General features: G+C 40.8%; 1 protein-coding gene across 1 annotated transcript in view; it reads right to left on the bottom strand.

The window, feature by feature from the left end:
• Positions 1–23458, bottom strand: part of LOC128744312 (uncharacterized) — a 546345-nt gene that overhangs the window by 451434 nt on the left and 71453 nt on the right. The window contains exons 2-3 of the mRNA XM_053841201.1: positions 19645–20161; positions 18851–19344 (exon numbers count right to left, since the gene is read on the bottom strand). The gene's annotated coding sequence lies outside the window, so the exon portion shown is untranslated. The remainder of the gene's footprint in view (positions 1–18850; positions 19345–19644; positions 20162–23458) is intronic.

The following is a 23458-nucleotide window of genomic DNA, read 5'->3' as shown; positions in this document are numbered from 1 at the left end:
ATACATACATACATAAGTCAAGGAAATCAATAGTAATAACACCATATTATCTTCAATCTGTAATATGCTTCGGTAAGCAATACTCTCAATTTGCATCTTTTCTATTATGTTTATTACAGCCTCCGTCAGATCGAAACTTTTCCAAACGTTTATTTTTTGTTTCATAAGCAGAAAAACATTGTTTTCCTTCACTCCGGAGACGAATGAGGCTTATGATTTAAAGTCTCCGTTAACAAATAAAAAACAAACAAACATTGTTTTCCTTCGGCTAACATCTGTATAGCACCCAGTTTTCTGCAGATCTTCCATATCTAGTATCTGTAATAAAGTGCGTAAAGCTGTATATAATTAGCCTCGTCCATGAATCGCACTTTTGCCCCGTCCGTTGATCGCACTTTTACCCCGCTGAGCGCTTGACGGGATTTGATTAAATTATGGAAAAGCGAAATATATTTTGTAAATTCTTTTCACCGTATTTTCACAACAGATATGTGAATGATGTAAAACGCTGCTACGAATTTTCAACAAGTAATATCCTCCTGTTGATATCGTATTTGCCGTATAACGAAAAATTACATCAAAGCCGCCCTAAAATAACATTTGCGCATAACTCAGCAACTATGCTTCGTAAGCAACCAAAGTTTACGTTAGATTCAAGCTGTCAATGTAGTCACTCATTCATGCTAATGTAGTCAATTTACTTGGAATCTGCACCGATAAATCATTGAATCGCACTTTAACCCCCATCGCACTTTTACCCCTCTTTACTCTAATCTAATAACCGGTTGCGAATTCTGTTGATAAAGAAGGGTTAAGTTCGAAAGGACGTTTATACCCATGGGTTTGCTTGCATTGGCACCAAAATTATTTTGAACTTGCTTTAAATCATTTATTTTTAATCCGATTTTTGTTTCCTTGGGCTCATTAGAACGATACGACCCAGAACTGGCACACAAAAGTAAGCTAGAGAAAATCCGGAAAATCTATTACCCGGTTTTCGGGAGCATTTATGGATCTTAGGATATTTCATCATGCGGCACTTCAAATCATATTTGATGCGATTATGTTTAGAAAGTACTTTCAAACAGTGCTTCGTAAGCGGGATATTTGTCAATATTTTCAACTAAAAAGTTTACAAAAGGGTTCCTAATTAACAAAACTTCACAAAAATACTCGGTTTTACGCCTTTCAGATCACACCCTCTCAAATCTGGCACATTCTTCGATGGCTACAACTTTGTTCGCCTTCAAGTTAACTACAATGTTGTATTAAATTGCCAAACCTGGCCCTAAGGCACACAGGCAGACTCAATTACGGGTACTTTTCCGTGAGCTCTCCAACTGTAGTGTTGGCCAAACTTCATTACATGCTACTCAACATTATGTTTTCAAAAACTCGTTACACCGCACATTCAAAAATCCAAATTCAACACTGCATACAGCAAGCACATTCACGTACATTTCGGATTGTGACTACAACAGCAGTTGTAAATAAAAATCGAGACACTACTCGTAGCAAAGCCAGCAATGTCCCCTCGCCCGCACCCTCTTCCACCTGTTCAGATTCGCTGGAAACAGTCTCTCGAAGGCCGCGTGCTCTGCTTTTTTCGCGGACTGCAAAAAACTTTTCGTCACCCGGCTCTGTTACCTCGCTCTTGGGCAGAATGTCAGCATTTTGATAATATTTTTTACGTCGCTTCCATCCTCCGTGGTTGGCTCGTTCGAACGAGGCTCGTCGCGTTCTGGCCTTGCACTGACTGGGGGTACACTAAAGCCGACGAAATGAGTAACCACCGCCTCAAGCTGCAGCAGCAGTGGCAATCGTGCCGTTTCACTATCACCGGAGGGACCACCACCGCGAAGAGCCGCGGCAAACACTGGCTAGTGGCTGATGGCTGGTGGCTGGAGCTCATTTTTTGCGCCATTCGCGGATGAGTTCGCGTTTTTACAAGCGCATTTCATTGCAGCACATGGTTCCATGAATAATTCGCATTTTTGCTCTCGACGCTGCTGATCTACCAGCTGCCAGCGCAGCGGGCGGGGGTCGGTCGGGAGGATTGGATTGTGCTGAGATCTGCAAAATGCGATCGTTTCATTTTCCCGTGCCAGCAGCCAAGGGGCGGCGACGAGGGGCTGAGATTTGTGCACGTATGCGCACAAGAATCACTGTTTACATTGTCGGTTTGAGAGGAAAATTAAATAGAAAATTGCTTCGTTCTCGACGTGTTTTTTTTCATTCTTTTTGTAATGGCAATGAATGGAATACTGTACTAAGAGATTCGGAAAGCGGCGGCGCTGAAGCAAGGTAGATTTTTTCGATTAGGAAATTGCTCTGCTTTTTCATTTTCGATGAGGAGCTTCTGTGTAAATCAAATATTGATATTCCCGAGTCAATCGAAAAGGTTGCACCTAAATTATGTTTATTATGATTTCAAAAATTACAAACTTTTTCTAGAATTTACAAACTAAAAAAATAAAACAGTTCCTTTATTACGATTGAAAGTAAAATGAAAAATAACAGTTTCATGCTTGCTAAGCGTATGCAGTTTTTACTAGGCTCCCAGTTGGTCTCGAGATATGACACTCTAGTCTAACAAACCGGTCGCCGTACGTTAGAATCTTGACTGGGAGTAACTGTTTGAATCAACAGGATCGTTGGATTAACCCTGATTTGCATTCTGTTTGGACGAGGAACTTTTGTCATTTTTTGTGGCATACTGCCCTAACACAGACATCAAATTGTTCTAGATTTATACGTGTTCCTAAAAACTTTGTTGGAATGAGGAGCCTTGTCACTGTTTCTGGCATACTTCCATAGCAAGGATATCAAAATGACCTGTTTGATCGCGATGTTAAGGTGAAATTAGTCGTCATCGATTCTGTCAATTTCAAAAGCAGTTTTTTTGTTTGAAACAAAAATTTTGTTCATGAAAATATATTTGCTGTGTTCAGATTGACAAGAAGAATGCAGTATTTACATTTTTACAAACAGAACTCCGTTTTTACACCCAAAAACTGTTTCCGAAATTGGGCTCTTCGACAAAAAATCAATGACTACTAATTTCCCGTTCAGAAATCTTGTTGAGACGAGAAGACTTTGTCACTTCTTTGGCTTACTTCCCAAGCACAGATACTAAATTGGTCTAAGTTAAATCGTCGCAAAGAATCTTCGACCTGTTGGGACGGAGAGGTTTTGTCACGCCATGAGCGATCAAAACCTTTATTTATTCGCGACGCTCGTATTTTTCGATTTGTTGGAGTGACACTCTATCCCAAACGTTGCCTTAAGACGTAGTCCTACGTCAAAAAGGTTCTTTTTACATTAGCTATAACTTAACATGTCCATAACCGTTAGTAACGGTCCATTACACGTCTATAAGACTTAATCTTTTACGACCTATCGTTCGCATTTTATTTGCGATTCTTCGTAGTGCGGCCAGATTACGTTCCACGTTCTAAATTTATTATTAAAAAATGAAATATTTAAAAATAAAAAAAAACGATTTAGTCCACCTATTGGTTAAAGAAACCCTTGTTATCCTATTTTATTTGTCACTAGAGATAGTGTTCGACTGTCGTCAAACATAATTAACTGTTTGAAAGTGATAGTTTTTATCAATAGAACATTTCAATGCAATCGTAAAAACCGCGTGCACAGTTCTTGAGCAAAATTGATATTTAAGAGGTGACTGCCATGGAAAGGCGAAAAAATCAAATCTTTTTTGACGTAGGACTACGTCTTACGGCAAGTTTTGAGATAGGGTGTCATTCCAAAAAATCGAAAAATGCGAGCGTCACGAAAAATGAAAGGTTTTGAGCGCCAATAGTTCAGCGGTTTTCCGATCGATTTTCAATATTCTTACACCAATCGATCGGAAAATCTTCTAAGAATTGACTCAAATGAAGAAAAGTGTGGATTCTTGATGTTGAACTATTGAAAAATTGAAAATAATGAACCTATGTTTTACCAGAATTCTCGCTTCGTGATTGGTTGGAAGATTCTATACGATGATCTAAACCTATACCAATCTGATATCTGTGCTTGGGAAGTAAGCCAAAACAAGTGACAAAGCTTCCTCATTTCAACAAGATGTCTTAACACCGCGGTTCAACCTAGACCATTTTGATGTCCTTGCTTGGGAAGTACGCCAGAAAGAGTGACAAAGCCCCCTCGTACCAACAGATTTCTTACGAACACGATTAAACCTAGTCCAATTTGATGTCTGTGTTAGGGAAGTGTGCCAGAAAAAATGACAGAAGTTCGTTGTCCCTATAAATCACAAATTCTTTACTGCGAAACAATCAAACCTAGGCGATTTTGAAATCTGTGTTGGAAAAATGTGCTACAGCTGTACTATTCGGTTACAATATGACTCTGTATAAATACGCATGCTTGCCGTTTCATTAGAAGTGTAGTGAAAAGATGTGCTGTTGATAAAATAGGATTGAATTTGTAAAATCCCTTCAACGTGGGAAACCATGGATAATTAAAACAATCTTTAATTTCAGTAAGGTATCAGGAAAGCAATAGTTTGTGTTCTTGATTTGGTTAAATTGTTTTCAAATGCACAATCTTTTGAGAATTGAACGTATACAATGTTACCACAGAGAACAGTCATCCATTCAGGAACAAATTTTTCGGGAATTCTTAGATAAAATTTCAAATTAAAATCATCTAATATGCTAGTGTTACTACCACTATACTTTCCTAACTAAATGATTCTTTTGATTTGCACACTGACAACCTTGGGCTGCTCTGGCGCTAGTATATATGAAATACAAGCGCTATGCTAGCGCCAGAAGCTAGATGTTTTGAGTTCAGTGTAGAATTTTATGCGCCTTTAGCGACATCATCACTATAGTTTCCCAACTAATTTGACATAAGTTTTATCCAAGTGGGGACCTTTCGCTTGGACGTCTGTTCTCTGTGATGTTACTACTTTGATAAATACGTTGACATACAACGCATGTAGCATGTATATATGTTACGTATAGCATGTATACATGAAGAATCGAATGATTACAAGCATGAATACATGCTACGATCACTATACAAAGAGACTTACGTAGTCCTGCGTCACCTATATATGCGGTCGTGTCTTGTACACAACCCCTCTGATTTTTTTGTAATTCCCGTAATGCTAATACCTTCAGACATGTTGTGCCGAAATGGTTTTCCGATAACTGATCTTGCTGAGAGGTTACAGCAAAAACTTTTCAACGTAGTAATACGTTTTACGGCAAGGTTTGGCTAGATAGGACGTCGTTCCAAAAAAATCTTTCTCGAAAAGTGGTCAGGTTTTGAACGCTAATTTAGCGGTTTCTCGATCGATTTTCAATATTCTTACACCAATCGATTGGAAAGTCTTCTAAGAATTGGCCCAAATGCAGAAAAGTATGGATTCTTGATGTTGAACCATTGAAAAATTGAAAATAATGAAGCACTTCCAACTGAAAAACCTCGCTACGTGATTGGCTGGAGGATTCTTGACGATGATCTAAACCTGTACCAATTTGATATCTGTGTTTGGAAAGTAACCCAAAATAAGTGACAAAGTTTCTTCGTCTCAACAAGATTTCTTAACACCGCGATTAAACCTAGATCATTTTGATGTCCTTGGTTGGGAAGCATGCCAGAAAGAGTGACAAAGCCCTCTCGTGCCAACAAATTTCTTTCGAACGCGATTAAACCTAGTCCAATTTGGTCTGTGTTAGGGAATTGTACCAGAAAAAATGACTGAATGAAAAATGACTATGAATTAAAAAGGACTAGGAATGAAAAACAGTCCATTGTCCCAACAGATTGCGATTTTGCGAATTCTTTCGGCGAGTCGATTAAACCTAGGCGAATTTGATATCTGTGTTGGAAAAGTGCGCTACAGCTGTAGTGTTCGGTTATAATTTAATTCTGTATGGATGCGCATGTTTGACGTTTCATTGGAAGTGTAGTGATTAAAGGTACTGTTGTTAAAATGGGATTGAATTGGTAAAATTCCTTCAATGTGGTGGAACGATTGGTAATAAAATCTTTGATTTCTGTAAGGTAACAGGAAAACATCAGTGTGTGTTCTTGATTGCGTTAAATTGTTTCCAAATGCACATAGAAATACGCATGTATACTGAAGAATCGAATGATTACATGCATGGATACATGCTAGTGGCTGGTAAACGGCTTGGTAATGCGTACCATCGGTGCCTTGTGCACTGGGCATAAAATAGTCCCCACAGTGGTTCACAGCCTCTTACCTAGCAACTCCTACCCCTACCTCTTCGTGGTACCAGCCGGGATACGAGCAACCTCGGTGGAGATCGGGTAACCAACCCCGGTGGAAACGAAGGTCGTATGCTGACAGGGGAGGAGGGCTCCTTCGAGCTACGTTGGCCATCCGGCGATACTGTGGGGTTGGTTGCGGGCTTTGCAAGCCTGGACCACTAAAAAAACCAAAGCAATGGACTCCGTAAGTAATAATAATAACTCTAATCGGAACAATCGGCAAAGATCCAGGCGACAAAAACGGACTAACGATTGGAAATTAGGAACATGGAACTGTCGGTCTCTAAATTTCCTCGGAAGTACCCACGTACTTTCTAAAGAAGTGAAGAGCCGCAAGTTCGACATCGTAGCGCTGCAGGAGGTATGCTGGAAAGGAGCGATGGTACGTACGTATAGAGATGGTCATACCATCTACCAGAGCTGCGGCAATACACACGAGCTGGGCACAGCTTTTATAGTGATGGGCGAGATGCAGAAGCGGGTGATCGGGTGGTGGCCGATCAACCCCCGAATGTGCAGATTAAGAATCAAGGGCCGATTCTTCAATATAAGCATAATTAACGTGCACAGCCCTCACCTCGAAAGTACCGATGATGACAAAGACGAATTCTACGCGCAGTTGGAGCGTGAATACGACCGCTGCCCAAGACATGATGTCAAAATTATCATCGGAGATTGTAATGCTCAGGTTGGTCAGGAGGAGGAATTCAAACGGATGATTGGAGCGGTTTAGCGCCCACCCGCAAACGAACGAAAACGGCCTAAGACTTGTCGACTTCACCGCCTCCGAGAACATGGCCATATGTAGTACCTTCTTCCAGCATAACCACTACCATCGGTACACCTGGAGATCACCCAACCAGACAGAATCATAAATCGACCACGTTCTGATAGATGGTCGGCACTTTTCAGACATTATCGACGTCAGAACCTATCCGGACGATAACATTGATTCGGATCACTACCTAGTGATGGTAAGGATACGTCAAAAACTATCTGTTGTGAACAACATACGATACCGCCGCCCGCCACGGTTTAATCTAGCGCGACTGAAGCAACCGGAGGTCGCCGAAAACTACGCGTTATCTCTCGAAACCGCGCTGCAGGAAGAGGGTGAGCTGGATGAAGCCCCTCTTGAGGACTGTTGGAATGCCGTGAAAACAGCCATTAACAGCGTAGCGGAGAACGTCCTAGGCAGTGTGGCACCGAATCGACGTGACGAATGGCTGAGAAGAACGAAGCGCGGGTACAAATGCTGCGTAGAGCCACCCGTCAGAATGTGGAGCGATACTAACAGAAGCGGAGGCAGCAAACCCGATTCTTCAAGGAGAAGAAGCGCCACCAAGAGGAGAAGGAGTGCGAAGAACTCGAACAGCTGTACCGCTTTCACGACACACGGAAGTTCTATCAGAGACTCAACGGATCTCGCAAATGCTTCGTGCCGCGGGCCGAAATGTGCAGAGATAAAGATGGAGGTATCTTGACTGACGACCGTGCGGTGATCGAAAGGTGGAAGCAGCACTACGATGAACACCTGAATGGCGTGCAGGCGGAAGACCATGATAGCGGAGGAAGTGACCACATTGGAGCAGCAAGCGACGAAGATGTGCCACCCCCATCGATAAGGGAAGTTAGAGAAGCCATCCAGCGGCTGAAGAACAACAACGCAGCGGGAAAGGATGGCATTGGAGCGGAACTTATTAAAATGGGCCCGGACAAGTTGGCCGGCTGTCTGCATCAATTGATTGTCAAGATTTGGGATACGAAATGACTACCGGAGGAGTGGAAAGACGGGGTTATCTGCCCTATCTACAAGAAAGGTGGTATCACTATCCTGAATGCCGCCTACAAAGTGCTGTCCCAAGTCCTCTTTCATCGACTATCGCCAATAGCCAATAGATTTGTGGGAAGTTACCAGGCCGGCTTCATGGAGGGTCGGTCTGCAACGGACCAAATCTTCACCCTGCGGCAGATCCTCCAGAAGTGCCGCGAATTCCGAGTCCCCACGCACCACCTGTTCATCGATTTCAAAGCCGCATATGATAGCGTAAACCGACAAGAGCTATGGAAAATTTTGGACGAAAACGGCTTTCCGGGTAAGCTTACTAGACTTATCATGGCTACGATGGATGAGATCCAGTGCTGTGTGAGAATCTCGGGTGGATTGTCGGACCCATTCGAATCTCGCAGGGGACTTCGACAAGGAGATGGTCTTTCCTGCCTGCTATTCAACATTGCGCTTGAAGGTGTTATAAGGCGAGCGACGATCGAAATGCGGGGCATGATTTTCAATAAATCCAGCCAATTTATCTGCTTTGCTGACGACGTGGATGCTGTCGGCAGAACATTTGAGGCGGTGGAAGATCAGTACACCAGACTGAAACGCGAAGCAGAGAACACTGCACACTGTACAAAACGCTAATTAGACCGGTTGTCCTCTACAGGCACGAAACGTTGACACTGCTAGAAGAGGACCTACGAGCACTCGGAGTTTTCGTACGGCGGGTGCTAAGAACCATCTTTAGCGGAGTGCAAGAGAACGGTGTATGGAGGCGAAGAATGAGCCACGAGCTCGCGCGTCTCTACGGCGAACCAAGTATTCAGAAAGTGGTTAAAGCTGGACGGATACGTTGGGCAGGACATGTTGAATGCCGGCCAACTATCCTGCAAAAATGGTTTTCGCATCAAATCCGGTAGGAACAAGACGAAGAGGGGCACAGCGAGCGAGGTGGCAAGACCAGGTGGAGCGAGATTTGGCGAGCACTGGGTGCCCGCGGAACTGGAGATCAGTTGCCATGGACCGAAACAGATGGAGAAATTATACTGCGCAGGCCTTGTCATAAGACGTTAGGCCAATTAAGTAAGTAAGTAAGGATACATGCTAGTATCACTACAAAGAGACTTTTACGTATTCCTGCGTCACCTACATATGCGCTCGTGTCTTGTACACAACCCCTCTGATTTTTGCTAAAAAGTAACAGAAACTCCTCGTCTCAACAGGTCGAAGATACGACGTTTACATCTATACCAATTTAGCATCTGTGCTTTGGAAATACTCCAGAGTGCAAAACGACCGCCGTTCTTCAACCGATGTTGTCGTTTGAACATTAAACTTAGTCAAATTTCATGTCCTAAAAGTAAGTAATTTTGATAAAGTATAAAACCACCCCTTTTTTCAATTCAACCGAGTTTATCTTTAAACATTAAATCTAGTGCAATTTGATGTCCTGAAGGTGAAACGTCATAGAAAAGTGATCGGTCATCCTTTCCTTTTGGTAGATTGTATCCATATAGGTATTGAAAGAATTGGTTCGGAACTGTTGCCTTGCAAGGAAACAGGGCTACAGAAATATTTTTGCATGTGACGAAGCGCAGCAATGCTTAAAACTAGAAAAATCAGCGACTCTCTTATCCGACAATAGTTTTGAACGTTTCATTTGCTGCTTTGTGCCAGTTAGTTGCTTGCAATTCTTTCCATAGTTTCAATAGTCAAGCATTACATTTAGATTAATTTCTTTCGAAAATGATGGATAAGACAAAACAGGAGGGATCCGTAGGGATGCCAATGTTTACTTGACTGTCAGCTCAGTTTAAAGCAGTGTTGCGATTTGCGAAGTCCACACTCGTGTGGTCTAATTTTCTTACACACGCGTACTCATTCTAGCGAAACCCCAGCATAAGCATCCCTTTTAAACTCCCGGTCTTATTTCTTCATGGACTGCAACGAGTTTTTGCGAGTGTGTGTTTAGCTAACAGCTACAGTCGTCGCTCGTCGTTCGTCGTTGCAGCCCATGCTGCTGAAACCGATTACACGCGATGGCTCGCACTCTCGCCCGTAAGTAGAATCGAGGGCGAAGACGCAGAAGAAAAGAAAAAGTAATGCAAAAATTGTATCCCAGTGCGCCACCAGCCTCACGGGCAGCTGATTTCCCTCGAGTTTTTTGACTCGGGAATAAGCTATGCAGGAAGACGATGCGAGGATGTGCGTGTGCGAGTGTGTGGGTACCAGAATGTCTGCACACAGCACCGGCGGCTGTTTCTTTTACGCCTACGTGCGCGGCGTGAGCGTTGAATGCTACGTTTCTCATACTCTTTCACGTGTGAGTAGGCAGGGTTGACTTCTTGCTTGATTCGCAACATTGGTATTTAGCATTAAAAAGCACAAAACATTTTGCATTGCATTGTGTATTACACAACATCTCTGATTGTTCTATACAAGATTTCAGTTTAGAATATATTTTTATAGCATATCGAAGAGCAGAGGTGCGTTCTTTTCTTCAACGGTTTACTTTCAGGACATCAACTTTGTCTAGATTAAATGCTTAAATGATAAGATCGATCAAAGGGTAGGAATTATTGATAGGGTAGTTTTACACCTGTACACAAGTTTACTTTCCGGACATCGAATTCGTCTAGGTTCAATGTTAAAATAACAACATCGATCAAAGAGCGAGGGTAATTTCGCATTTTTAGATAAATAGTCCTGAAGGTACTTCAATTTTGTCCAGGTTTGCTGGTTATGAATAATAACTCCCGTCCTGTTGGAAAGCGAGGGTTTGGTCACTATTTTTAGAATCGAAGTAAACAAAACCGCAGATTATCGTACCGGGCCTGGGAAGTAAAAGAGTGCTTCTATGTGATTAGCTGATTCGTTCGTTTTTGACAATGCTTACTATTTATGTTTTTGTCGATAGTGATTTGACAAATTACTTTTATATTTGTTGTACTAATCAATTTATAGAAAAATTTCTGATCGATTGATGCAAATATCTCTAAAATCCATTGAAAAATGGCTTAGACATAAGCGTGCAAATCATAACCACTTTTCGTTACATGATCATTTCTCGAACTTATAAAGTGCACCTCATTATGAAAAGCATAAACGTAGTTCTACGTTAAAAAAAGTTATATAGCCGAAGAAAGTAGAATGGATTATTAATTGAAATTCTTGAAATTTCATTTCGATTATTTCTCGAATGGACTTTATTCATGCAGATTTAATGCAGCTTAAGTCATTTGGATATGAAAACCATAATAAACTCAGAAATAACTTTTTGCTTAGCCAATCAAAACCAAGTTTTGCTTACTCGAAAGAAAAACTATAACTGCTGAATTCGTGCAACCAATATTTAGATTGATCGTTACTGAAAACCCGTGAACAGTAATTAAGACATTGCAAAATGTGGTGCATAACATTTTTCTCTTCGCTCGAACCTCGAACCAGTACTTTCGATTTCGTTTGTTGTCAAACAACCATAACAAGCTAACGCCGAGCCCATAGTGCATAAAAATTTGCTTCAGCGACAAACAATGCGTAACTTGGAACGAAATTAGTGTCGTTCGTTTTCTCATCCAAACACAAACCACTGACCCACAGATTCACCAGTTTACAGAGTGGCCTGGTCCACCGGTTGACGCTGCGCCCACGCCTCTCTGTGTGAACTTCCAACGACTATGATGAAACAGAGCTCGTTGACTTTTAAATCGTAACAATCGTTTAATGGGTAGCAATTTGCAATAGTACTACTGCATTGTGATACAAGTGTGTCAGTACAGTAACCGAAATGGGGAACCAGCAGTTGTTGGTTAGTAACGACCGTACCACGGGGAGAGACGCAGCTGTACGACAAACAAAACAAAACAATTTCAATTACGGGAATGTTTTTGAGGAATGGAAAAGTGCTGTGAATTATTGACCGTTTTGATTGCATCGCTTCGTACAAAATGGCAATAAACGAGAAATGACGCTGCGGTATGACGTAAACAATTCAGTTAGTCTGTAAAATCGACAATAACTGGGTGAGATACTCTAACTGGCATTCCTTGCATGGAAAAAAATCTCAGTTAAGCTACAGTTTACTGTTACTCCAAACAAAATCTAACTTTTCCCAACAATCTAAAAGCTAAAAATTTTCAACTATTAAATTTCGACAGCATTAGAACTCACCTCCGGACAACCCACAAACGTGGCAAAGCCTGTTCTCACTTGTGAAAATAGCTTCGTTCATCGGCACTGCCTTACAGGACGGACAGACGACCATCGTTGTCGCTCTAGCCCGACAAATGTGGTTTATAAATCGCTTTAATTGAAAAATTTTCACAGCGCCCTCCTGCCGCTCGGAGTCGTTACTGCTGATGCTGTCAGCGTCCGTCTCGATTTTATTGCCACCGCCTTCGATAGGCTCCTGCTATAACACTAACGAACGTACCCCTTTCGGCAATCAGGTCTGACATTTTCGCGAGCAGGCCAAACCGGGACGGAAAGCCTGACGAGCGAACGAAACACGAGCCTTACATGGTTAGTCAATATCGCGAGCATAAATCCAAATCACGGTTTAGCTGTTCGGTCCGTCGGGTTCTATACTGGGTAGGAGCCTTTGCTGAGAGCCACAGCAACAGCAGCCCTTTTAACACTTTGCCAGCCACCAGGGCCAGTGGTTGCAGTGCTGTGTGATGCAACAGTTCGAGGGTGTTCACTGTTCGTATGCCCTTTCGGGGAAAAATAGTGCCGTAGATCAAAGGGTGGGTAGAAACCACCGACACTCGAGGCCAAGCCGGCAGGGGAAGCAGCGAAGCCGAGGGATGCAAGGCTCCACTAGCAGTCTCCGGGTTAGGATGGAAATGGAGTACAGGTTCGACCTTTCAGTGATCTTCTATCCCTGCCGGGACGACGTCAGCGCGGCTCCCACCGAGACCGAAGTATATATGGAATATCTATTCACAAGCTGGGGCGTGATATTTGAACAAACCAGGCTTTACAGAGTATCTAATGTCAGTCGTGCAAACATTTGCCTTCGTTAGTTGCACTCGTCAATGCATACCGGCATTGTACTCTTCTTGTGGTATACTTCAAATCGTAATATTTCCGGAATGCAAGTGCATACATACATCTAGCACCTACAGAACCGTGCCGGGTGGAAATTTGCAAACGACGATAAGTCACTTCGCCGATGAGAACGGTAGGCCACCGATTTGTTCATCCAAATTTGCATCTATCTTTTGGTATGTTGTACGAAAATTCACAAGTTTTTTCTTTGTTCGTTCATGAGCCTGCTGTACTTGAGAGTAGGATGCTTCTGCCGGAGCAAACAGAGTACAAAAAATAACGTTTTACGTTTTGGGATATATTCTGCTGATATATGATAAAATGGAAAGCAATGATTGGAAGCATCTTTTACATTGGAAGTTCAAAAGTACAGTGGACTTGATACCGTAAAATCCATTGCTGTTTGGCGTGGGGCTTGGCTTTAATAATTCATTTCTTTTTCAATCATCACACTTAAAAAACTCAGCAAAATTTGCCGAGATTTGGACAAAATTTCAGTTTTGCAGTTCGACGTTTACGGATCTTTACTAACGTTTGGCATCATAAAAAAATTTACCGAACGCTCGGCTTTCCAAATCTCGGCAAAATTTTGCTGACTTCGGTACTTTTTTTAAGTGTGCACAATTTAAGTGAACATTATTGTACAAAAAAAATTTCAATTGACAATTCAAAACCACAAAGTTACAGTTAAAACTATAAATTTCAATCACGTGCGTACTAATCGAAACGCTATCTTTTTGCTTAAAGATTGTGGGATTAGTGGGATTTTATAACAGTTTTAATGTCAATAGTAAAACAATTCAGTTTTTCTTAAGAAAATAGGACACTCTACATATCGTTCTTAGTGTAAGAAGGATTTAGGATTTACAAATTAAAGGAACTAACAAAATATTAATCTTCCGGAAGACTATGAAGGACAATATGAAAACATGAACAATGAGTTATAAAAATTAATACTGCCATCGGTATAGTTTTAAAATTAAAACATTGACCTCGATTTGGTCTGGGGCTTGGACTTGTATTTGGACTCGGATTAGAACTAGAACTCGGACTTGGATTTGTGCTTGTGTTTGAACTAGTATTTTAACTTGGACTTGGATTTAGATTTGGACTTGAACTTGGACTTGTACTTTGACTTGGTGAACTTGAACTTGCTGAACTAAGACTCAAAAGACTTTGAGTTGTACTTGGACTGGGGTGGGACTTAAGCCAGGGCTGGGACTTGGATCTGGACCTAGACCTTTACTTGGACTTGGACCTGAACTTGGACCAGAACCTGGACTAAGACTCGAACTTGGGTTTGGACTTTGATTTGAACTTGGGCTTGGTGAACTTTGACTTGGTAGACTAGAACATGAACTTGGAGTTGTAATTGGACTGGGACTTGGGCCTGGACTTGGACCTGGAATTGGACCTAGACTAGGGCTCGGACTCGAACTTGGACCTGGATTTGGTTTTAGATTAGGACTTAAGAGTCTTAAGACTTTAGATTAGGACTTGGAGCTTGACAGGGACCTGGACTTGAATTTTGACTTGGACCTGGACTTGGTCTTGGATTTGAATCTGGACTTGGATCTAAATTTGTGCCTGGACTTGAACGTGTACCTGGACTTGGATCCGGCCTGATCTTTGACCTGGACTTGAACCTTGCCTTGAACCTAGTCATGGATTTGAATGTGAACCTAGATTTGAATATGGACATGGTCTCGAACTTGGACATGGACTTGAACTCAGACTTTGGCTTAGATTTGGACCCGAACTTGGACGTGGACCTGGTTTTGAACCTGGGCATCGTTTAGAACCTGGACATGGAATTGGACTTGGACTAGGGCTCGGATGGTGAATTGGATTTAGGCTTGGATTTTGACTTGATCTTAGACTTGGTAAACATAGATCTGGAATTGAACTTTTGCTTTGACTGTGACTTGGGCCTAGACTCAGACTTGACCCTGGATATGGACTCACCCCTGGGCTTGGACTTGAAATGGGACTTGGACTTAGACTAAGACCTAGCCTTTAACCTGGACATGGAGTTGTCGTTGGACTGAGACTTGGGCGTGGCCTTGGACTTAGACCTGACTTGGATCTGAACTTGAACCCGGACTTAAATCTGGACTTGGACCAGTACTTAGCACTGAACCCGGACATGGCCTTGGACCTGGATTTGGGCCTGGACTTTAACCTGGACTTGGACCTAGCGTTGAACCTGGACAGTAGTGATGCCCGATAACTTCTCGATTAATCGTACGAATCGATTATCTACTGAAATAATCTATTAATTTGTAACCGATTGGCTTGTGCTCCGATTATTTAAATTTGAAATTTTATTACCTGACAAGATCTAAAAAATTGAATTTATTACAGTGGTTGGCTTAGCTACTAAAATTACCGCACTTCATCAGCTAATTTGCGCATAATGGGCGGCTTGAAATATCACGCTGAAGTTTGGAAACCATATACTAAGTTTTATCTAGGTAGTGGCTGTGTCACCGTCAAAAGATATTTCAAAGTTTATAAAGAGTATTTATCGATTATTAACTAATCGATTACCCGAAAAAATTAGACATCACTACCTGGACATAGATTTGAACCTGGACTTTGACCTGGATCTGGACTTCGATCTGGACTTGGATTTAGACCTGGGCTTGGACCAGGCTTGAACCTAGAATTTGATCTGGATTTGGAGTTGTACTTGGACTTGGGTTTGGACTGAGACTTGGGCCTGGACTTGGACCTGAGCTTGGACTTGAACTGGGACTCGCACTTGGACTTAGACTAAGACCTGGCCTTGAACCTGGACATGGAGTTGTGGTTGGACTGAGACTTGGACCTAACATTGAATCTGGACAAGGACTTGGACCTAGACTTTGATCTGGACTTGGAACTGGACTTTGATGTTGACTTGGACTTAGACATGGACTTGGACCGGACTTGTACCTGGACTGGGACTTGGGCTTGGGCTGAGACTTGGGCCTTGACTTGGACTTGCACCTGGATTTGAACTTGAACCGGGATCTGGACTTGGACTTAGACTAAGACCTGGCCTTGAATCAGAACATGGAGTTGTGCTTGGACTGATACTTGGGCATGGACTTGGACTTGGACCTGACTTGGACCTGGACTTGAACCCGGACTTGAATCTAGACTTAGACCCGAACTTAGCATTGAACCTGGACCTGGACTTGGACTTGGACCTAGCATTGAACCTGAACGTGGACTTGGGCTTAGACTTTGGTCTGGATCTAGACTAGGACCTGGATTTGGGCCTGGATTTAGTCCTAGAATTGGACGTAGACTAGGCCCTGGTCTTGAACCTGGACTAGAACTTCGACGAACCAAGACTACAACCCGACCTGAAACCTGGACATGGACTTGGATTTGGATTTTGACCTTAACTTGGACCTAGCCTTGGGCATGAACTTGGATTTGGACTTAGACTAGAATTTGAATCAGGACATAAACTTGGAATTGTACCTGGATATGTACTTGGACTTGCAATTGGACCTCGTTATGGAACTTGACTTAAACCTAGATTTGGATATAATTCTAAGCTTGGACTTTGACTTATACCTAGATTTGGTTAAGAGGCATTAAAGCAAGATGGAACTTGGACCTGAACGGCCTTGGACTTAAACAGCGTTAGACCTGAACGGACAAGATTCTAGATGAACCTGGACCGGGCCGAAACAAAGCATTCATTAATGGACTAGCAGTTTTACTAGAACTTCTGGGTATTTTGAAAAATTTTCATACAGGTTGTTCCAGAACATCATAAAGCGCATAGTTTTTGGACGAATACGACATATTTGAAAATTCGATCATTAGGTACATTAGGTACCTGGTCTAACAAGCCATTCGTTGTCTGTTCGAATCTCGGCTAGGCGGTGCTTGCTAGATAGAGTCAGTAGGATCGTTACACTGGCCCCGTAATTTTCCTGTACTCTAACAACCAGCTGCGAAGTCTGTCGATAAAGAAGGGTTATGTCTAATGACGGTTTAAGCCAAAGACCTTGCTTTGCTAGGTACTATTCGTCCAGAAAACTAAAAGAAATTTACCGATTTTTTTGGACATGGCTTGTTCAAAATTAGCTTTTGGTCAGTCAACTTTTAACAGACATTTTTCTGCGAAAATGCCAGTGAGTTTTCTATGTAATTCAGCAAAAAAATATACAGAATAAGTTGATTAGGGAATTTTCTAAGGTCTCGAATAAAAACCCGCAATAGCACGGGTTGTATCATGTAACTCAGAAAAAAATCTGATTAGTAATTAGTTCTTTCGTTTTCATGATGAAAACATCATGGAGTTTTTTATTTTTTCTTTAAAAGCTTTTACGTTTTAATTCTCATTTTACTTTTCCTTTTCAATTTTCATGTTTTCTTTTTTTGACGTAGGACTACGTCTTACGGCAAGGTTTTTTTATTTTTGAGTTTTGGATTTTTCGTTGTATATTTAGGGCCTCGGGTTTCGATTTTGGATATTTCATTTTGAATTTTTCATTTTTTCATTTTTTTGTTTTCATTTCTCACTTTTCATCGTTTTTTTTTCATTTTACGGTTTTCAGTTCCTTTTTCAGTTTTGCCTTTTTATTTTTTACTTTTTACATTTTACTTTGTGGGCCATTGCAAATTATTTTTGAAGTTTTTGTTAACCCCTCCCTCCTTGGAAATTCGCTAAAAGAATCGGGGGGCAAAAAATAACACTTTTGGATATACTTTAATTTTTTTATAAAATCAATTGCCTGTGGGCTCTACTGCATGAAAAACTCGAAAAATGAGTCCACGAGTTGAGTTAATGCTTCTAACACGAAACAGAAACGGAAATTCAAACAACGGAATTTCTGAAAATCGGCAAAAAAATTTCTTTTATTTTTGTCTTTCTTTTCGTGTTTTTTTGCAAGGAAATTGTTAACGTCTATCTAAAAAGCAAGAATAGATTTGATTTTCACATTTAAACTACAAGTAAAAATGCGTTTTAACACTTTTTTTGGTCGAATAAAAAATTTTCTTTGTTACTTTTACTTTTGACTTTTTAGTTTTTAGTTTTTACTTTTTACTTTTTACTTTTTACTTTTTACTTTTTACTTTTTACTTTTTACTTTTTACTTTTTACTTTTTACTTTTTACTTTTTACTTTTTACTTTTTACTTTTTACTTTTTACTTTTTACTTTTTACTTTTTACTTTTTACTTTTTACTTTTTACTTTTTACTTTTTACTTTTTACTTTTTACTTTTTACTTTTTACTTTTCAGGCCATTGCAAATTATTTTTAAAGTTTTTGTCATAAGTTATAGATCTTTTATCCAGCTTTTCAAGCTTTGATCTCTGACTAAACTGCATGTATATATCTAACTTTGCAATTGAAAAGCACTGAAGTTATTTGACTAAAAAATTAAATAATTGCGAATGCTATGCGTCTTTTATTAATTATTTATCGTTATAAATAACATGAAAATATCTTCCATTTCTGTGGTATTCACCAAATTGTTTACAATATGTCTGAAAGAAAACATCTTGTTGTTTTTTAAATAAAATAGTTTCTTTGAAAAAAAAAAGATTCATATCCTAAGCAGAAATATATCCATATATTAAACTTTTGAAAGTATGCTGTTATATCGCTAAATTTGCTGATCTCTGCCTTTGACCCACTAGCATCTCGCAGATTCATTTCCATCCACAACGACACAGTAGGTTAGGCAACCTTTCCCTTCCCCGTTATAGTCCAGTGGAAAATTAATTCGAAGTTCGCTTACCTGAATCAAAAGAACCGCAACACCGCAGCACAGCAGAACAAATGCAGCATTTCCATAAACTTCAGCATAAACAGCTACAGTAATTATATCGTCGATTCGCCAACGCACCAACAGCCTAAGCACCGATTTGGCCAACGAGCGTAATGCATTGCGCCTTAACCGTAATTATACCGAGCCGACCTCTCACTTTCAACTTCCCTACGGTCGCACTTCCCGCGCAAGACCCAATTTTCCACGCTCTCGAAATTTCCCAGACTCTTCACTTTTTGCCTTTTGTTGTGTTTCACTTTCGGCTTCTTTTACTCTATTTAATTTTCAACGCGGGCACCGGAATTATCTAACGCTTTAGTGGAACAAACGGCGATCATAAGACACACTGGCAGACTTTTGGAACTGCATCTATGCTATGGAAGCAAAAAAAAAAACTGCCGCTTACACAACTGACACAATCTCTGCTCGTAATTCAGCACGCATAGACCGCCCGGTTGGGTGAACTGTGTTAGAGGGGAAAACAAAGAGAAGAAAAAAAATATCATTAAACATAATATTTATTTTCCCAACGTATTCGTTTAGATCGATGATAATAAGTAGGGGGTTTTAAATAGCTCAATTTTAAAATCACATTTTGTCGTTTACTACACCCTATTAGATGCAAGCTTCACTTGTGGTTTATCAAAAACTGCATCTTCACCACCCACAAAAGTACAATTTTTATGCCATTAATATCAGACCTTCGGTTACGAGCCTATCCCTTTCATCAACCCCCCACCCATTTGGTTTGGTTTGACACTTACGGTAAAACGTGCACGGGTGCGGTTGGCTAACGTGGCGAGTGACCACCGATCTTCTGTGCACAGTCTCCGTGGCAGATTTTATGGGAATTTTTCCGCCAAGCGGCGTTCTTGCGATGCAATTTTCACGTTGTTCTCACTTTCAGCACTGCAATTATTTTCCTGGCTCACTCTCTCTCGCTCTCTATCACTCTTCTACCACTTCACTTAACTCCACTTGAGTTTCCGTTTCACACCTCACTGCACGCTTCAGCTGCTATATTGGGCAGGCTCGGGTGCTGCCACGTTCCGTGGCAGTATGGTACAGTGGGTAAACTAGCTAGTAGCAAGCCCGCTGCTGCATTCTCCGTGCCGTGCCGGAAGCAAGAGTTGAAAATTTGTTGTTCGTTTTTCCTGCGTTCCGCCCGTTTCGGTTTCGTTTTCGGTTGTACTAGTGACGCCTGCTAAATTGGCTTCATAAATCTTTGCTGGATGCGTTCATGCAATGTGATCTGTTCCGCTCGGGAGCCCGGCTGTGAATCTGGAAAACAGAAAAAAGGAAGGGAGCAGATGAAGTTTAGATGAAGATTTCATTTGTGGAATTGAATCAAGTTGTTCTGGAAAAGTTTACAGCATAACGGCGGGACTGAGCTTTGCTGTATCACAGCCATATAAAGCTGGTTGCAAAGTGTTGGAAGTATAAACTGTGCCACTATACTGTTCTGATTTCAAAAATTCAATTGCACTTCACTATGATAGTAGGATATAACTACTTCTCCGGTATACCCTGAATATAACACGAGGGAAAAGCTCTGCATAGTTGGGGCTATGAGAAACTGTTAAGAGGCAGTTGAGAATTAAATACAACATAGTTTGGTTCATTTCGAGCTTAACGAATTGCAATTGCAATTTCAAACGCTTAATTAATAGTAGTTTAATTGATGCAATCTGCCCACTTGCGTACACTAAAAGCAACAGAAAAAATAACTTGGATTAATATTTATGCAGGTTGCGGAAAATTTAGTTTTGAAAAAGTATTTATATATAAAGAACTACGGCATACATATGAGAAAGGGATGCCTTTACAAATTACCAATGAAACTTGAGAATATACGCATTTAGTACACTGTTTAGTAAAAGCATTTCAATATCAGACAATCTACTAGTAAGAGTAGGGCTGGTCAAACTATTCTCATCAATGTTCAGTGTTCGCTCAAAATATTCTGCACATAATTAATGGTAAATTTCCATATGAAAATTCGTATGATTTTCATGTGCCACATATAAACCAAATCTGCCTAGAAGTACACATGAAAATTATACGCATATGAAAAGTATGTGCAAATTTTTCGTGTATACATAAAAGATATTTGTTTGGCATATAAACTTCATTTGCTGGGTACATTACACATTACAAAAATATATGTGTAGGACGCTTAAAAATATACGAAAAGTTTTCTCAATGAGGTTTGGGGCGGCTCACGACAGCGTCAGGCCAGGAGCGGGGTATGAAAACGAAATAGGGAAATGGAATAGAAACTCTGTACCTAGAACCAGGGCTTGAAAAGGGATCGCAAGTTGAATGTGAGCCGTGAATGTGAGCTTTCCGCATTCAAACTCCGCTTTTTGAATGATCATTTGACTGTTTTTTGAATCCAGTCAATCTGCCGCTTGCGCTGCTGCTGTCTTACAATTCATGCGGCATCTCAGCAAAAGCAAACAGTCGATCTCCCGAAAATGTTAAAAACCCAAGCAACCAAAAGTTCGAATTTCACTTAAGGAACAAACTTGAAAGTTCATATTTGACACAAATTTAGTTCCGCAGAACTTTCTTGCTGAACAACCAGACACAACATTTGTAAACCGAACTTCATTCTCATTAAAGTACCGTTAATATCTGTAGCAACCTGAAAGTTCAACATGCAGCTTGAAAGTTCAACATAGAGCTTGAAAGTAACTTAGAGTTCGGATAATGGTGTCTAAGGAAGGTTAACATGCTTTATGTCTATGGATTTATAGCTTGCTAAGCAGTTTTACCTGTAATTAACCAAACTTCAAAGTTGCCTAGAGTTCGCTGCATAGAGCGCTAAGCAGCTTCTAAAGAAACTTTGGCAAAAGTTTATAAAACAGCATTTTTAGTTCTATTTTTATACTTTTCTATTTTCTACCTCCGCCTCCTTCTAACTTTTGTAAAGTCGGTTCATGCGATTAAAATAGACCATTTAAAAAAAGCCTAACTGACACCGACCGCAGGTGGATTTGAACCCGAGCGTTCCTCGTTGTAAGCCTATCCTGATGCATTGCGCCATCTCTGACGCCGCTAGTGACATGAATTTTGCTGATGTGCTGTTCTTAAGTGTAAGTTCGTTTCGGGGCTGCGATAAATGAGAAATTAGCACATCGAGTAAAAACGATGCAAACCGCATATTCCAGCAACAGCAGTGGTATGCGTCTAAGTCACCGGAAAGAAGTACTCGAGTTCACATCCCTGAGGTATATTGGTTGGTGGTGTGTGGTAAGTTACAATAAATTAATATTTATAAAAAACAGTCGATTATTAACCGAAATTAAATACCTTAGTTAATGAGAAATGTCATGAATCTAGAAAACAGGAAGAAGTGGGAAAATATTCCCCCATTTTTTTTATTTTTAAAATTATTGGAGTTTCTTTTTGGGCTGAACAGTGTTCTATATAGCGACAAGTGAACTTTTTGCGAACTTTATAGTTATGTTAGAAGCTTGGTTAGAAGTTACTTTGTATTCCCTTCGAAGTTTAATCATCAAATACGAACTTGAAAGTACGGTTAATTACTTAAAAATAAGTTGAATAGAGTTCTATTCATGATCATTTCGTTGGCTGATTAAGCCAAAAAATCCCCTTTTTTCGGAACTTTTGGTTACTTGGGAAGCTTAAGAACGGGTTCGTTCTACTGCGTGCAATCGGCGTTTGACTGAGCAAACTGCCAGTTGTGTTATGCATAGCGTTCGTATTCCACCACTAAACGGACGGTATGAACTTGAATGTGCGTTAGTGTGACTGCGGTAGAAAAAAAGGATCGGTCGAAGCCCTGCCTAGAACTTCGGATCGATGAACTACATAGGTGATAACAGGGTGCTGTTCGAGCAGCTGGTATTCCGAAAATTTGGCATTGTGGCACTGCGGGAAACTTGCCGCAAAGATCAGAAGGCGTTGAAGATTCATAGTGATAAAACCAAATTTTACCAGAGCGGTGGTGCCTCTCAGTTGGCCTGGAGGTGCGACACTGAACCTAACATGCCAGTTGTCGTAAATTCGAATCTCGACTGGGAGAGGCTGTAAGAATCAATTGGATCGAAGCACTAGTCTCCACCGCGATTGATTGGACAATGTGTCGTTTTATCTGTCCCGCGGCAAGTAGACTGCCAACAGCGTGAGTATGCGATTGCAAAGAAAAACGTGGAGAATCTTACGAAGTTGCCAAATGTAAGCCAAGTCTTTTCATCGTATTATAAAATAATTGGGGTAGTGAACGTCTCTGAATTTCAGTCTTTTTCTCTAGATAGAAGTTTCTTTTTCGTATGTTATTCGCTGTCTCTCTCTAAAATCAATGAGAAAAAACAGTGTTGCACTGTTTATCTGCTGGTGAATGTCAACGGCCTGATAGTAAGTATCAAATAAATTTTATATGTATTGAAGAGCCGACGGACAGGTAAAGTGTACAAGCTAAATAACCTTCATCAAAAGTTGCCTTCCAGCCGGGAAAAGGCAATTTACTTAGCAGAGGTCAAGGTTTTTTCTTCAATGGTCACTTTGAGTTGCGCGTATACGGAATATTTTCATCTACAATCCGTATTTTAT

This window comes from Sabethes cyaneus, chromosome 3 (genome assembly GCF_943734655.1).
Source record: "Sabethes cyaneus chromosome 3, idSabCyanKW18_F2, whole genome shotgun sequence".
Classification (NCBI taxonomy): domain Eukaryota; kingdom Metazoa; phylum Arthropoda; class Insecta; order Diptera; family Culicidae; genus Sabethes; species Sabethes cyaneus.
The sequence above is the reverse complement of the archived record's forward strand: the minus strand, read 5'-3'. Positions and strand labels throughout refer to the sequence as shown.